The sequence below is a fragment of the Delphinus delphis genome, chromosome 10 (assembly GCF_949987515.2).
Source record: "Delphinus delphis chromosome 10, mDelDel1.2, whole genome shotgun sequence".
NCBI classification, from domain to species: domain Eukaryota; kingdom Metazoa; phylum Chordata; class Mammalia; order Artiodactyla; family Delphinidae; genus Delphinus; species Delphinus delphis.
This window is the reverse complement of record NC_082692.2, coordinates 22,519,321-22,534,687: the sequence shown is the minus strand read 5'-3', so window position 1 is coordinate 22,534,687 and position 15,367 is coordinate 22,519,321. Positions and strand designations below refer to the sequence as shown.

The 15,367-nt window shown below is 45.8% G+C and overlaps 1 pseudogene; it reads left to right on the top strand.

The window, feature by feature from the left end:
* The first annotated feature begins 265 nt into the window (after positions 1-265).
* LOC132432945 (cysteine-rich protein 1 pseudogene) lies at positions 266-10,022 on the top strand (annotated as a pseudogene).
* Positions 10,023-15,367: the final 5,345 nt, after the last annotated feature.

Genomic DNA, 15,367 nt, shown 5'->3' with positions numbered 1-15,367 from the left:
CAGGTAGCAATGATTTTCAGCCACAGACCACCAGGAGGAAATCTGTGGGCAAACAAGTTGGATTTATTACTGGATGCAGCGAGGGAGATGACACACCATCGGGGACCACGGTGTCTTAGTGTGAGGTGTTAGATAGAACACCTATCTAGATAGAACATATACAGGAAGTGGGCTCTGGTTGGGTGATTTGGAGGAGGGTGTATGGAGGAGGGGCTCACTCTAGATTGGGTGTTGTCAGGAAGTGGGGGCAATTCTATGACCGGGCATGTCGGTGAATCTTCCCTGTAAGGAGGAAAGACTAGAGTGAGGATGCAGCTGTGATTGGAAAGAAGCCGTGGTTGCTGGTATCAGCACAGGGAGAGGTTTGATACATTGTGAGGTGCATAGTGCTGCCTTGTTTGGTCTGTGCTTGGAGAAAATGATGTTGTGGTCTTGTTTTGTCTCACTGTGTCATGGTCTCAGGTGTCCTTGTCTGATGTTGATGTTCTGTGGGGTGACATATGTCCAACAGGAGAAGAACACGGCTGCGTGGTGAGCACCAGCCCAGCTTCTGGCAACGCTGAGGCCTAAGGTAAACGTCAGACCAGCTTCTGATGTTGGAGGCTGCTTTGTCCTTCCTGAATTCAGTGTTTAAGATAACTAAATCCCAAACAAAACATAATTAAAGTGTATTAGAAAACAATTTGGAAAATAAGAAATGCAAATGTCAAACAAATATATAACAAATAAACGTAAAGAAAAATGTAGATGTGGAATAAAGAATGGGAATAAATTAAAATCTATCATCTTGGCAAAGATAATAGTATAAGGAGAGTATTGACAGGAATTTAGGGAGAATATACTGTCATAAAGATTGATGGGATTAAAAACTGGTATAAAAATTTTAAAGGTCACTATGCAGAATGTCTCAATTTCATTATATTTACATTAAAAAATTTTATTTATTTTGTATTGGTGTATAGGTAATTTACAATGTTGCGGGGCGTTTTGTTTTCTTAGGTGTACAGCAACTTGACTCACTTATGCATAGACGTATATATGTCCTTTTTTGGGTTCTCCTCCCATATAGGTTATTATAGAGTGTTGAGTAGGGTTCCTTGTGCTATACAGTGGGTCCTTGTTGATTATTTTATAAATAGTAGTGTGTATATGCTCATCTCAACCTGCTCATTTTTCCCTGCCCACCACCTTTCCCTTTTGGTAACCGTAAGTTTCTTTTCTAAGTCTGTGAGGCTGTTTCTCTTTTGTAAAGAAGTTCATTTGTATCCATTTTTAGATTCCACCTGTAAGTGATATCATAGGATACTTGTCTTTTCCAGTTTCGCTTCCTTCCTTGTGGCTGGAAATGGCATTATTTCATCCTTTTTATGGCTGAGTAATATTCCATTGTGTATATGTATCCTATCTTCATTATGCATTCATCTGTCCTTATACACTTAGGTTGCTTCCATGTCTTGGCTATTGTACATAGTGCTGCCATGATCGTTGGGGTGCCCGTGTCTCTTAAAACTATGGTTTTCTCCGGATCTAGGCCCAGGATTGGAATAGCTGGGTCACATGGTACTTGTATGTTTACTTTTTTAATCAACCTCCATACTGTTCTCCCTAGTGGATGTACCGATTTACATTCCCACCAACAGTGTAGGAGGGTTGCCTTCAATATGTCTACATTATGACAGAAATTTCTCTATCAGAAATTTATCCTGCGAAGATAATCACACATGTTCTCAAAAATATATATTCAAGGATGTTCTTGAATTGTGGTTTATAAAAGCAAAGAATGGAAACAAGCTAAATGCTATATTCATTGTAATGATGGTAACTATGAATAGAGGAACACTTAATAAGAATTAAAGCAATAATGCCATGTGATTTACATAGTGGGTCAAATTTATTCCTCAAAGCAAACCCACGAGGGGACTTCCCTGGTGGTCCAGCGGCTAAGACTCCGAGCTCCCAATGCAGGGGGCCCAGGTTCGATCCCTGGTCAGGGAACTAGATCCCGCATGCCACAATGAAGATCTGGTGCAGCCAATAAATAAATAAATTAATTAATTAAAAAAAAGCAAACCCATGAGGCACCCAACATGTGATCCCTTTGTACAGACACAGAGAGAGAGCCTCAGAGAGAGGAGACACAGAAGTGGAGACTCAGAGAGGTTAAGGAGTGTATATTTCAAGGCCACCTTCAATCAGGATATGGAGACACTGGAGAAAAAATGAAGAACAACAGTTAGGACCTGGGTGATGTGCGACAGGCACTGTGGTGAGGGAGATGGACAGAAATGACAAAGATAAATGTAAATCACTACTGAGCTAAGTGCTGTGAGGAAGAAGTTCATGATATCATGAAAGTAGATAACCAAGAGACCTGACAGCTCCCCTACCACTGTTAGCAATAATATTTGAAAGATGTAAAAGATATATGGTATATTAAACAAAACCAGAATTCTATACAATTATATAAAATCATAGAACCAAAAAGAGCGCTTTGAAATTAAAAATAATGTCATAGAAGTGTATAATTCAGTAGATGAATTGAAAAATTACAGTCATACTCACAGTAAGTAATAGGAATAGAAAAGTAATGGCAAGGAGGAGAGAAGACCTGTAAGAATATTCCTCTGTCAATCAAGAGATTCCAGCGAGTAAGCAATACAAGTTTCAAAAATAAGGGAGAGTAGGAAATAATAAAAAATTATTTTCAAGGAATCCTCTCGGAGTTTACAGACAAAAATTTACATCTGGAATGGCCTAAGCAAACTCTTACTGCAGTAGATGAAAACAAACCGACACTAAGAAACATCACAGTGAAATTGCAGAAAGGATGGAAAGGAAGAGAGACCTTAAAAACTTCAAGAGGCAAAAAAATGGGCCAGGAGGCTAGAAGACAGTGAAGCAACGCCTTCCGAATTCTAAGGAAAAAAATCAGTATTTCCAACACAGAGTTCTATATTGAGTCAAGATGAGAGTAAGTCCTAGGGTAGCCTAAGACATTTCAGAGTTATAATGTTTTCCCTTCCATGTTCCCTTCTTCAGGTTACTGTTAGACAAATTGCGGGGGAAATGATGGAGAAAACCAGCAGCAGGGAAACATGGGATCCAGGCAACAGGGAAGCCTTGTAAAATTATACAGTAGGAGAGAGAGGCAGAGGGCTGCCCAGAATGAGGAGAAGGAGATCCGGGACGTCAGCCCTGCCCCAGGTGTGCAGGGAACCAGTCTCCGTGTGGCAGCATGGAGGGCTGTGGGAGAGTTTGTGCAAAGAGGTGAAGTTGGTGGAATATCCGATGTGCTTGAATGTACTCAGAAAGGCTTAGATTCTGCACAGAGTTTTAGAATGATTTAAAATGAGTACAATATGGGGCTTCCCTGGTGGCGAAGTGGTTAAGAATCCGCCTGCCAGTGCAGGGGACAAAGGTTTGAGCCCTGGTCCGTGAAGATCCCACGTGCTGTGGAGCAACTAAGCCCGTGAGCCACAACTACTGAGCCCGCCTGCTGCAACCACTGAAGCCCGCGCACCTAGAGCCCATGCTCCGCAACAAGAGAAGCCACCGCAATGAGAAGCCCGCGCACCGCAACAAAGAGTAGCCCTGCTCGCTGCAATTAGAGAAAGCCTGCATGCAGCAATGAGGACCCAAAGCAGGCAAATAAACTAAAAAAAAAAAAACCAGTACAACCAAAGTAAGACATTATTTATTCCAGCAAAATCTTAATTATCCATTCAAGAAAAGTGATCGTAGTTACTAAATGCTCACTTGTGACTAGCATTTCCGTCATCATCATAAGGCAAATATTGCACAACGAGCTAATCAAAATTATAAAACTGATAGATGTATAATTATAAGTTATAACTATTTTGGGAAGACAGAGGTGTGTGAAAGAAAAACCAATTAACTAAAGATGATACATAAAACTGAAAGCAAAGGAGTATTAAAGGCATGCTTTTTAGAGACATAGAAGAAACAATTAGAGAACCAGCTTAAGAACTAAAAGAGCTTCTCTCTGAGATTCAAGAGATGGGGGACATGGAAGATTGGGGACATTGGTCCAGATATCAAGTCTTGTAGAAGTATTTTACTTTTTAAAACTATGTGCACATATCCATTAGCTAAAAATAAAAAGACAACCTAGTAGATGAGACAATGGCCTTTGGCCTTAGGAATTGTTCTGTTAAGAAGAGTCATAGAAATGGAGCAGCAGTTGGAAGGAAACTGTACACAGAGTGGTGGATGTTTATGGGAGAATTTTGTTTTGATTTATTTATTTTTGTTTGATTAATTTTAATGGGAGGAATTGCAGCATGTTTGTAGGCAGGGATGAAGGAGCAGTAGAGAGTGGGAAACTGATGACACAGGGGAGGATGGAGTCGGATCCTGTACCCACGCTGAGGGGCAGCCTTAGACAGGAGGGGACCATCCATCATCACTGGTGGGAAGGTGAGATACAGGTGCAGATGTGGGAATAGTGGAGGAGGAGGAGGATGTAATTCTCACCCGAGTGCTTTTTTTTTTCTGAGTGAAAAAAAAATGCTCATCATTAAGAACAGGGAGTGAGGGATGAGTGGCGGGGTCTGAGGGAAAAGGAGGAAATGAGAAATCGCCCTCTCAGGGGTGTGAGAGTGAGCTGACTGGGAAATGGCGTCTGCAGAGTGCAGGGTGGGGGCCACTGAGGTCTGGGCTGTTCAGCTTAGAGAAATTTCCAGCTCTTGGGCAACAACACGAGGATGTATAAGAAACGAAAGAAAAATGCAACAAAATATCTGCAAATGTGAGGATTACATTCTTTTTACTTTGTCATTTATCACTTTTGACACTTTATTACTTGCTTTACAGTGAACATACATTATATTCTATATTATACGTTACACATATACATCATAATAAGAATTAAAAAGCTTTGTTTAAATTTTTAAAAGGAAGGGAAGTGGGCAGAAAAAGTGAAGAGCTGTGGGCACAGAGCTGGACGTGCTGGGCTCCGTGCCTGAGCTCTGGGCAGTGAACTCACACAGCCTTTTCTCCTTTTCTCAGGACCGTGTTTTCCTTGGAGGCCAAGCAGGATTTTTCCCTTCTTTTTTCAGTGTGGTCACATATTACGACCTTTTCACTTCTTTGATGATTTTAAGATAGTTTTTATATTTTACATGGCATTTTCAGCTATTTTCAGTGAGCAGAATTCTCCCAACAATGCAGCCCATCTTCTCCAGTAATGGAATTTCTGTGGCAGAATAGCTCAGTTAAAAGACTTTGGGTGCCAAAGTAGAGAATGTGTTTCCTAATGCATGATCTGAAGAGGATCTGTCAGGTGTTTTAGAAGTGCAAGGGATTTTAATGTAATTTTTGAAAGCATATTTACCTACACAGAAGGGGACTGAAAAGGTACTCAAGGGTATACAAAATAAATAATTCATGTTCTCCCTCTCGTCCCCCATTTGCCCAAGTCCTCTACTTGGAAACCACTGCAGTTGGCAAATTCTCATTTTCCTTCTCCCCAAATATATCTATGCATTAATGAATACTGTTATGTCAGTGAAAGAGCTCAGGCCACAGAATGGGAGAAATTATTTGCAAATTCACATATGTTATGAAGGACTTGTTTTAGAATACACATAGAACGCTTAAACTCAATAATATGAAAACAATTTAAAAATGAAGGAAAGTCTGAACACACACCACTTCAGGAAGATCTATCCATGGAACTGCATATGAAAAGATGCTTAACATGATATATTATTAGGAAATGTAAATTTTAAAAAATGATGTATCATCACACCTATTAGAATAGCTAGAATCCAAGAACTGGTGATACCAAGTGCTGTCCAGGATGTGGAGCGACAGAAACCCTCACTCACTGGGGCAGGAATACGAAGCAGCACAGCCCCTAGAAATGATGGTCAGCAGTTTCTTATAAAGCTGCACATAGACCCTCCATCCAGTCTACTGAGCGCTCTAGTCCTCATGCAACTCATCTGAAAACTTATATATGCACAAACCCCGGCACACCAAAGTTTATAGCAGAGCGCCCCTCAAGTGTGGGCTGCACGTAGTGACTTCCTTCTAAAGGCTACAGTGCAGAAAGTGGGGAAGTAAAAATAGAAGTACACAAGGAGAGACCTGGGAAATGTACCTTAGCTGGGTGATGAGGTGAACTTATTACTGATTATCAAGTGGAGAGTATACACCCTTGTTGTGTGGAGAATGTCACTTCATCTCTGTCGTCTTCTTCCCTAAAATACTTTGCCCCAGTCAACCAACTTGAATAGAGGGACATTCTACAGTATCCCTGAGCAATACTCGAAAACATCAAGGTCATCAAACACAAGGGACCTCTGAGAGACTGTCACAGCCACAGGAGCCTGAAGGAGACATGATTGGGACTTAACACAATGTGTCTTTGATAGGATCGTAGATCAGGAAAAGGAAAAACGAATGAAGTCCAAATAAATTCTTGAGTTTAGTAATAATGTATCAACATTGCTTCATTAGCTGTGACAAATGTATGATGGTGATATAAGATATTACCACAGGGAGACTGAGCGTGGGAGTTACAGGAACTCTCTACTAACTCTGCTACTGTTTTTGTGAATCTCAAACTACACTAAAATGAAAAAATATATATATTTATCTGCCAGAAACGAACAGGGAGTGAAATAATAATCGACTTTGAGTTTTCCAGAGTGTTTTCATCAATGAGTTGGAGAGATGGGTTGTGGAGAGGAAAGATGGAAACCTCAGACACAAGGCAGGGCTCCAGGGCTCTCCTCCCCTCTAATCCCCGCCGCATCCCCGAGCCCGACCCCAGAGCTGCTCAGGCAGCATCTTCATCCCCTGATTGCTGACCAGCCTCCAGGACAGCCATCTCTGTCGGACTCAGACCACAGTCCCTCCTCTCCCTTCCCTGTGCTGAATAGGAGAGGGCGGAGTGGTGGCGCCCCCGTGTGGCCACAGTCGCTGATGACAGGAGACCTGAGCTCCCCTTTGACCCCCTTACAAAACACCTGCCCAGGGTTTCCTTGGGCTCCTAGCAGTGGGTGAGTGCTGCGCACAGAAGTTGGAGTTCATCCAGTGTCAAGTTCAAAGTCTGAACTGTTACTCAGAATACATGCTGACACGGACCTTTTTCTCCCCATCAAACCACCAAGGACTAAGGCCTCAGGGAGGATCAGATTTCAAGGCCATTAACAGCTGGTTCCCAAGTCCAGGGTGGACCCCACAAACAGACTGGGTGTCTTCAGTCTCCACGGGTGGGACCTTGAACCCCAAGTCCTTGTCACTTCTTGCAGCTGCTGACAGGGTTATAGACTCTTCCTCTAGGGAATCAATTCTGGAACCTCCATCCCTAGAATGAGGTAGAAGGGGGGGAGGGGGAGGGGGAGGGGGAGGGGGAGGGGGAGGGGGAGGGGGAGGGGGAGGGGAGGGGGAGGGGGAGGAGATCCCCTAAGATATCTGCCTATGAAGATGGGGAGGCTCCTGGAGAAGTGAGGAGAGGAAGGAAACAGTGACATTAGGGGATGGAGGCCAACAGGAGTGGAGGGGGAGGAACGAGAAAGGAGAGGGGCAGGGCGGCTCACTCAGTGGACACGTGTGCGGGGAGGGTGGGGTCTGTGTGGGGAGAGGCTCAGGGGCTTCTGGCCTGGGCGCTGGTAGAGGCTCTGTTTTTCACCTGGATGATAAGTACACAGGTGTTAGCTCTCTATTTTGCTGGTAAACTGTGCTTAAGTTTTCGGTGTTTTCCTGTCCTTACAGGTATGGTATAACTCAAATACACCTGGAAGAAAGAGAAAAGAGAAAAGGAGAGAGGGGAGGTGGTTAAAGGAATTCCTCTCTTCCAGAGAAATAGCCTCACCCCCAGTCCTCACTCCACCCCACACACACATGGTGCTGAGGGGCAGCAGGGAGACTCAAGGAAGGGAGAGTCCATCCCAGCTCACAGCCCGGGGCTACCTGGACATCGTCTCCCTGTGAGCTAAGACAGCGGTGACCACCGTGCCAAAAAGACTGGCTAAAGACCTTTGGAAAAAGACCTGCCCAGCTGGTGGAGGTGGAGAGCAGAGGACAGGAGAGCAGAGGACAGGACATGGAGTGGAGCCTGGAGACCACAGTGGGACAAGGAGATCAGCCATGAGTCTGGGCCCGGGGGTCCCCCTAACATTTCCCTGAGACACAAAAATGACCTCCCCCCTCCCCAGACCTACAGGACCCAGGCGTCCCAACACCGTACCCAAGGACACCAAGCACGGCCCCTCCTGTCCAGGCATGAAATCCGCCACCGTTTGAAGCCTCAAGGGTCCTCTCCGCTCCTCCCCAGTCCCGAGAGCCCGGGACACCCCAGTGTCCTGTCTCTTCTTCCCCTCCGTGGACCTAATAATAGACAGGGACCTGCTGTCTGGATCCCTCCAGGCACTTCCCAACCTGAATTTAAAGGCCCTGTAGTCCTGGACTCAGATCTAATTTCTGGCGCTGATGTTGACCCAGGACTTCGGGGTCAGGGGTCAGGGGAGGCTCCCCAGGGCCCCACAGGCTGCAGCTGAGCCAGGCTTCCAGCTGAACAGGATCGGCAGATTCTGGACATAAAACTGCGACCTGGAGGAGACACATCAGCCACACGGAGGAGTGAAAAGCTGCCTTTGTCTCTCCCCCCTTCCATCCACAACCAGGAAACTTCCACGACACACCACAGGTGACTCTGCCCAACACACCAGGACTCCGGAGAATGCCACCCAGTGTGCATGGAAAGGTGGGTGGACTGGGACACAGAGACGAGGCAGAACCGAGGGAAGAGCAGAGGCTGAGCCTGCGATCCTGTTCTCCACCTGCGGCCACTGAGCTGGAAGCCCCAGAACACCCAGTAGCAGCCACAACAGGACACAGGAATCCAGCCTTCCAGCCTCAGCAGTGCCCAGGGCCCCAGGTAACTAGGCAGCAGCAGAAGTGGGTCCTGGGGCCCCAGCCACCAGCCCCTGAGACGCCCATGACTTTGGCCCCTCCAGCCACCCACTGGCAGCAGCAGAGCCGGAGAACCTTACAGCACGGGACATGGCAGAGGTGCCTGCACCACCCCAGCTACCCACGTCCCCCTCTTCCCCCGTGGTTCAGGGGATCCCGGACACGAGGGAAGAGCCCACTATCCCAGGTCACAGGCAGTGATGCCAGTGGCACAGGCAGCAACAAGGCAGCAAAATCCCTGGAGGCACAAGAAGCAATAAGAGGGCACGGGACCACACCCCTGATGGGGGTGGAAAGCGCCAACTCTCCCAAGCAGGTAACGCAGGTAGTAGAACCCCAAACCTGTGCTCTAGCGCCACCTCCTGGAAGAGAAGCGAAAAGCCTCTGCTCTCTAATTTGTTGAATGGTTAGAATGAAGCAGAAAAGTGCTCCGCACTTCAGTGCTGGCAGAGGAACAGCACAGCAAGCACACGAAGAACCACAGTAACACTGCATCACGAAAAGTAAAGGACAGTTCTCCAGAAACCAAACTTAAGGTCATGGAATACTGTGACATAACTGATAGAGATTTCAAAACAGCTCATGAGGAAACGCCACAAGCTACAAGAAAATTCAGAAAGGCAGTATAACGAGCTCAGGAATACTATGAATGAACAGAAGGAATACTTTACCAAAGAGATTGAAAGTCTAAGCAAAACTATATAATTTCAGTGTACTTATGTGGCGCACTTTCTTTAAATTGATACCTAAATATTTTATCCTGATGCTATTATAAATTGCATTTAAACGTATTCATTTTCCGAGTCCCGAGCTCCGGTGTGCTCCCGCCCAGCCACCCGCCCCGGACCCGGCGCCACCGTGCCCAAGTGCCCCAAGTGTGACAAGGAGCGGGTGACGTCCTGGGGAAGGACTGGCATGGCCTTGCCTGAAGTGTGAGAAATGTGGAAAGACGCTGACCTCGGGGGGAGGGGACACACTGAGCATGAAGGCAAGCCCTACTGCAACCAACCCTGCTACTGGGACATGTTCGGACCCAGAGGCTTTGGGCGCCTGGAGCGGAGAGTCACACTTTCAAGTAAACCCAGGTTTTGGAGACCCCATCCCCGGCTGCCCCCGGGGCCGCGGCCCTCTAGGCCGATGGCGGGCCTTCTCCACAGGCACCTGGGGCTGTCCTGTAGACCCCCATGCCCTCAATAAACCCGTACACTTGGAAGAAAACAAAAGAAAACACATTCATTCATTTTCCTAATTTTATATTTCTGGCACAGAACTCTTAAAATCCTTCGAATTTCCTAAGTGATGATAGCCGCAGAGGTGTGTTTTGTTATGTTAAAGGTTGGCTTTTGGACTGAACCTAAGGATGGGGGCTGGTTACCAGGAGAAGCAACCATGTTAATAGGCAGTTGGAATTTCCGGTACCACCGCATCCCCCACGTCCTGGGGTCCGAGAGGGGCTGGCGGTTTCACCTACTGCAATGGACCATGATGTAATCAATCGTGCCTGTTTAATGAAGCCTCCATAACACCCCAAAATGATGAGGTTCAGAGAGCCTCCACGCTGGTGAATACACGGAGATTTGGGGAGAGTGTCCCAATCGGAGAGGACACGGAAGCTCCACGCCCTTCCCACACACTTGCCCTTTGTGTCTCCTCCGTCTGGCTGTTCCAGAGTTACATCCAGTAGTCTAGTAAGGAAAGTGTTCCTGTGAGTTCCGTGAGCCGCTCTAGCAAATTAATCAAACCCGAGTGGGGGATCATTAGAACATCCAATCTGTAGCCAGTCGGTCAGAAACACAGGTGACAACCTGGACTCGAGATTGGCATCTTAAGGAGGGGGCGGGTGTGCAGGACTGAGCACTAACCTGTGGGGTCTGACGGTGCCCGCGGTAGAGTCAGAGTTGAGTGAATGGGGTCGCAGGGGAAATCCAAACATGGGAATATTGTAATCTGATGATCGCAATATTAATGGTAAAGAAAGAAAGACGGGAGGGTGGGAGGAAAAGCCTGGGTCTTGCCTGGGATCATCTGTCTCCTGCTACACAGAATGGCCAGCCTGGGAGAGATGGGAGAGCTCCAGAAAAGAGAAGGAAACAATAGTTTTACCCACTGTAATCTTACACCTTCCCCCAAGGAGCTGAAATAGACACTGTTTGATTTCACCCCTCCCTTCCTAGAGTTTTAGACAAAGCTTCAACTAAGTAATTGGTGTGGACCTGTGCAGGTGTACCGCGTCTTATTGCATTTTGAAGATACTGCATTTTTTACTAATTGAAGGTTTGTGCCAACCCTGCAGTGAGCAAGTCATCAGCGCCACTTTTCCAACAGCATTTGCTCACTTCATGTCTCTGTGTGTTGGGCTGCACCCCGCAGGCCTACAAGGCCTGTGCTTGCCCAGCTTCAAGACAGAAGAAAGGCTCGGAGTCAGCAACAGAGGCATCAGTGGTGTAATGGATGGGGAAGCTTACACGTCTGAAGCAAGATCCTGGAGCGACACCCCACGGTGTGCGGGGGGCCAGGGGGTATATTACCAGTTATAGGGGAATTGACATCAGGTGGGCTCATTAGTTACCAGGGAAACCAGTAGAGGGCACACCCCTCACATCCTCCCTGATAAGAACAATCACTAGCTAGGGCTAGGGGCAAGTATGTAGCAGGTCAGTCATGTGTAGGTGAAGCAGGCCTTGGTCGGACAGGGGATGTACAAGAGATCAAGAGAACAGCCATCCTGAGTGGCCTGACCATACACTGTATCAGAGTTTGGTAATTCTCACAATATTTCAAACTTTTCATTATTATTATATTTATTATGCTGGTCTGTGATCAGTGATCTTTGATGTTATTATTGTAATTGTTTGAGGGCACCAGGAACCACTCCCATAGAAGACAACAAACTTATGGATAAATCTGTGTGTGTTCTGACTGCTCCACCGACCAGACGTTCCCTCATCTCTCTCCCTCTCCTCAGGCTGCCCGATTCCCTGAGACACAAGAACATGGAAATTAAGCCAATTAAAAACCGTGCAATGGCTTCTAAATGATCAAGTGAAAGGAGAGTAGCATATGTTTCACTTTAAATCAAAAGCTAGAAATGATTAAGCTTAGTGAGGAAGGCATGTCAAAAGCCTAGATAGGCTGAACGCTAGGCCTCTTGCACCAAACAGTTAGGCAAGTTGTGAAAGCAAAGGAGCAGTTCTTGAAGAAAATAAATAGTGCTACTCCAGTGAGCACACGAATGGTGAGAATGCAAAACAGCCTTATCGCTGATATGGAGAATGTTTTAGTGCTCTGAATAGAAGATCAAACCACCCACAGCATTCTCTTCAGCCAAATTCCAAACCACAGCAAGGCCCTAACTCTCTTCAATTCTATGAAGGCTGAGAAGGTGAGGAGCTGCAGAAGAAAAGTTTAAAGCTAGCAGAGGTTGGTTCATGAGGTTTAAGGAAAGAAGCCGCCTCTGTAACATGGAAATGCGAGGTGAAGCAGCACTGCTGACGTAGAAGCTGCAGCAAGTTATCCAGAAGTTCTAGCTAAGACCATTAATGAAGGCGGCCACACTAAATAACAAATTTTCTGTATAGATGAAACAGCCTTCTATTGGAAGAAGGTGCCATCTAGGACTTCCATAGCTAGAGAGGAGAAGTCAATGCCTGGCTTCAAAACTTCAAAGGCCAGGCTGACTCTCTTGTTAGGGGCTAATGCAGCTGGTGACTTAAACTTGAAGCCAGTGCGTATTTTCCATTCCTCAAATCCCAGGCCCTTTAACGTTTATGCTAAATCTACTCTGCCTGTGATCTGTAAATAGAACAACAAAGCCTAGATGAGAGTACATCTGTTTACAACATGGTGGACTAAAGGTTTTCAGCCCACTATGGAAACTTACTGCTCAGAAAAAGATTCCTTTCAAAATATTACTGCTCATTGATGATGCACTTGGTCCCCCAAGAGCTCTGATAGAGATACACAATGAGACTTTCCCTTCTCTCCTGCTTGACCTGGTTGCTCATGGACCAATGACATGGTCTTAGGTATGTTGGGCCATGCTGATAAGGGCAACATCCCAGGGACAGCAGAAAACAAAGGTCAAGGAGACCTGGATGCTTGGACATCCTTGTGGTTCAGAACCACCCTAGCAGCCCTGGAACTGCCTGCCTCACTGTCATGGGAGCCACACACTAGCTTTCATCCTGTGAGACCACTCTTATTTGGGTTTCTGCTGCACATACTGAATTAATACATATCGAGAGAGTAGGACTTCCCAGGAGTGTGTGGCCATGGTGGTCTGTTCTGGAGATGAGCAGAGATATATTTCGTGTCACCTCTGTGGGCTCTTGGGACATTACTGTGAGTTAGAGAAAGGGAGAACTGGGCCAGAGCGGGCAGCACAGGGAGATTGGAGATTGTTACCCTCCTCATCTTTCTAGCCATGGGGTCTGGCCTAGGGAAGTGTTTGGGTCACCGGGTGTTAGATTTGGCAGTTCTTGTTTCTTCACTTCCTGTCCTCCTTGCGGACCAGACCTCCTGCTCATCCTACCTAGGAGCAGAATCACTGCTGGTCCCCTCCTCATCACCCTGTCTGATGACAGGGATTGTGGAGGTGGAAATCTAGAGGATTAACCCCTCAGGTAGAAAAGGAGTGCAGGGTCATTCCGCCTCAGATTCCATGAGGAGTGTGTGCTTCCCCCAACTGGTTTGAACAGCTGACTTTTGGATAGTTGACCTCCGGTCCCTCATATCCTGTGCCCTGGTGATCATAAAATTCTATCACTTCACTGTATTCTCTTTATTACAAATGAGTCACTAGGTCCAGCTTATACTCCAAAGGTGGGAATTACACAAGTGCATGAACGCCAGGAGATGGGAATCACATCTTAGAAGTGTGCGCACCACAAGGGGGACTCTGGTAACCACCTGAAAGTGTGGCATCTCACAGGGCTGTAGCCAGGAGTCCAGAGATCAGAGCTGAGGTCCAAGGGATTTTGTATTCATCCCACAGGAATACAGGACAAAATTATGATGCCAGAAAGGTAGCCCAGTCTTCTAGGTAATTTGGGGAATGGAAGAGGCAAAAGGCTAGGTAGAAATATAAAGGAGAGGAAATAAAAGGACACCCAGCAGTTCTAATAGTTAATGTTCTCACTTATTTTCTTATGTTTCTGAGAATTTGCAAAAGTCATTTTGTTTAATAGTTACATGGTTTAATAATCAGCATGACCTTAGATGACTTAGGAAATGTAATGAACCGAGGGATGAGGAAATCACATGACCCAGGCCTGACAAGTCAGGTTACCACGTTGTACCACATCCACCTAGCAACAGGGACTGGTCCAAGGGTAGTCTTTCCTCTCCAGTACTTTATGCATGCTCAATGTGAGAAAGATGTTTATCTTTCTGCTAAAGTTGTGAAAGTGGGTAATGTGAGGGGCTTAGAGATCATATTGTCTGTCTTCCCCAGGAACAGTGAAAGAGAAGAGAAATTGAGGTCTGATGACAAGTTTGAGTCTCCGGGTCCAATCATGTATCTAACTGGCCTCACCCCGGCCTTCCCCGGTAAATCAACATGTTAAACCTCTTTTGCCAAAGCTAGATTCATTCCAGTTTTGTTAACTTGCAACTGAAAGAGTCCTCTCACAAGAAGGCAGACTTTTCTGTGATGCTGGATATTTAGGTAACACTCGTTCACATATTATTAAGACTTTATTTTTGTAGAGTAGTTTTAAGTGCACAGCAAGATTGAGGGGGCTATACAGAGATTTCCCATATACTCCCTGCCCCCATACATGCATAGCATGCCCCATTATCAATGTCCCCTGAAGAGTGGTGCGTTTGTTACCACTGATGGACCTACACTGACACATCATCATCACCCACAGTCCATAGTTTATATTATGATTCACTCTTGGAACTCTACATTCTGTGGGTTTGGACAAATGTATAGGAACATGTGTCCATTATTATAGTGTCAGACAGAGTGTTTCACTACCCTAAAAATCCTCTATTTTCTGCCTACTTATTCCTCCCCTCACTCCCCAACCCCTGGCAACACATCTTTTTACTGTCTCCAGAGTTTTGCCTTTTCCAGAATGTCATATGCTTGGAATCATACAGTATATAGACTTTTCAGATTGGCTTCTTTCACATGGTAGTATGCATTTAAGGTTCCTCCAAGTCTTTACAAGTCTTGCTAGTTCGTTTCTTTTTGACACTCCATAATATCCCATTGTCTGGATGTACCACAGTTTATTTATCCCTTCACCTACTGATGGATGTCTGAGTTGCTTCCGAGTTTTGACAATTATGAATAAAAGTGCTATAAATATTCATATGCAGATTTTTGTGTAGACATGTTTTTAACTCCTTTAGGTAAATACCGAGGAACACAACCGCTGGATTGTCTGCTAAGAGTACATTTATTTAGTTTTGTAAA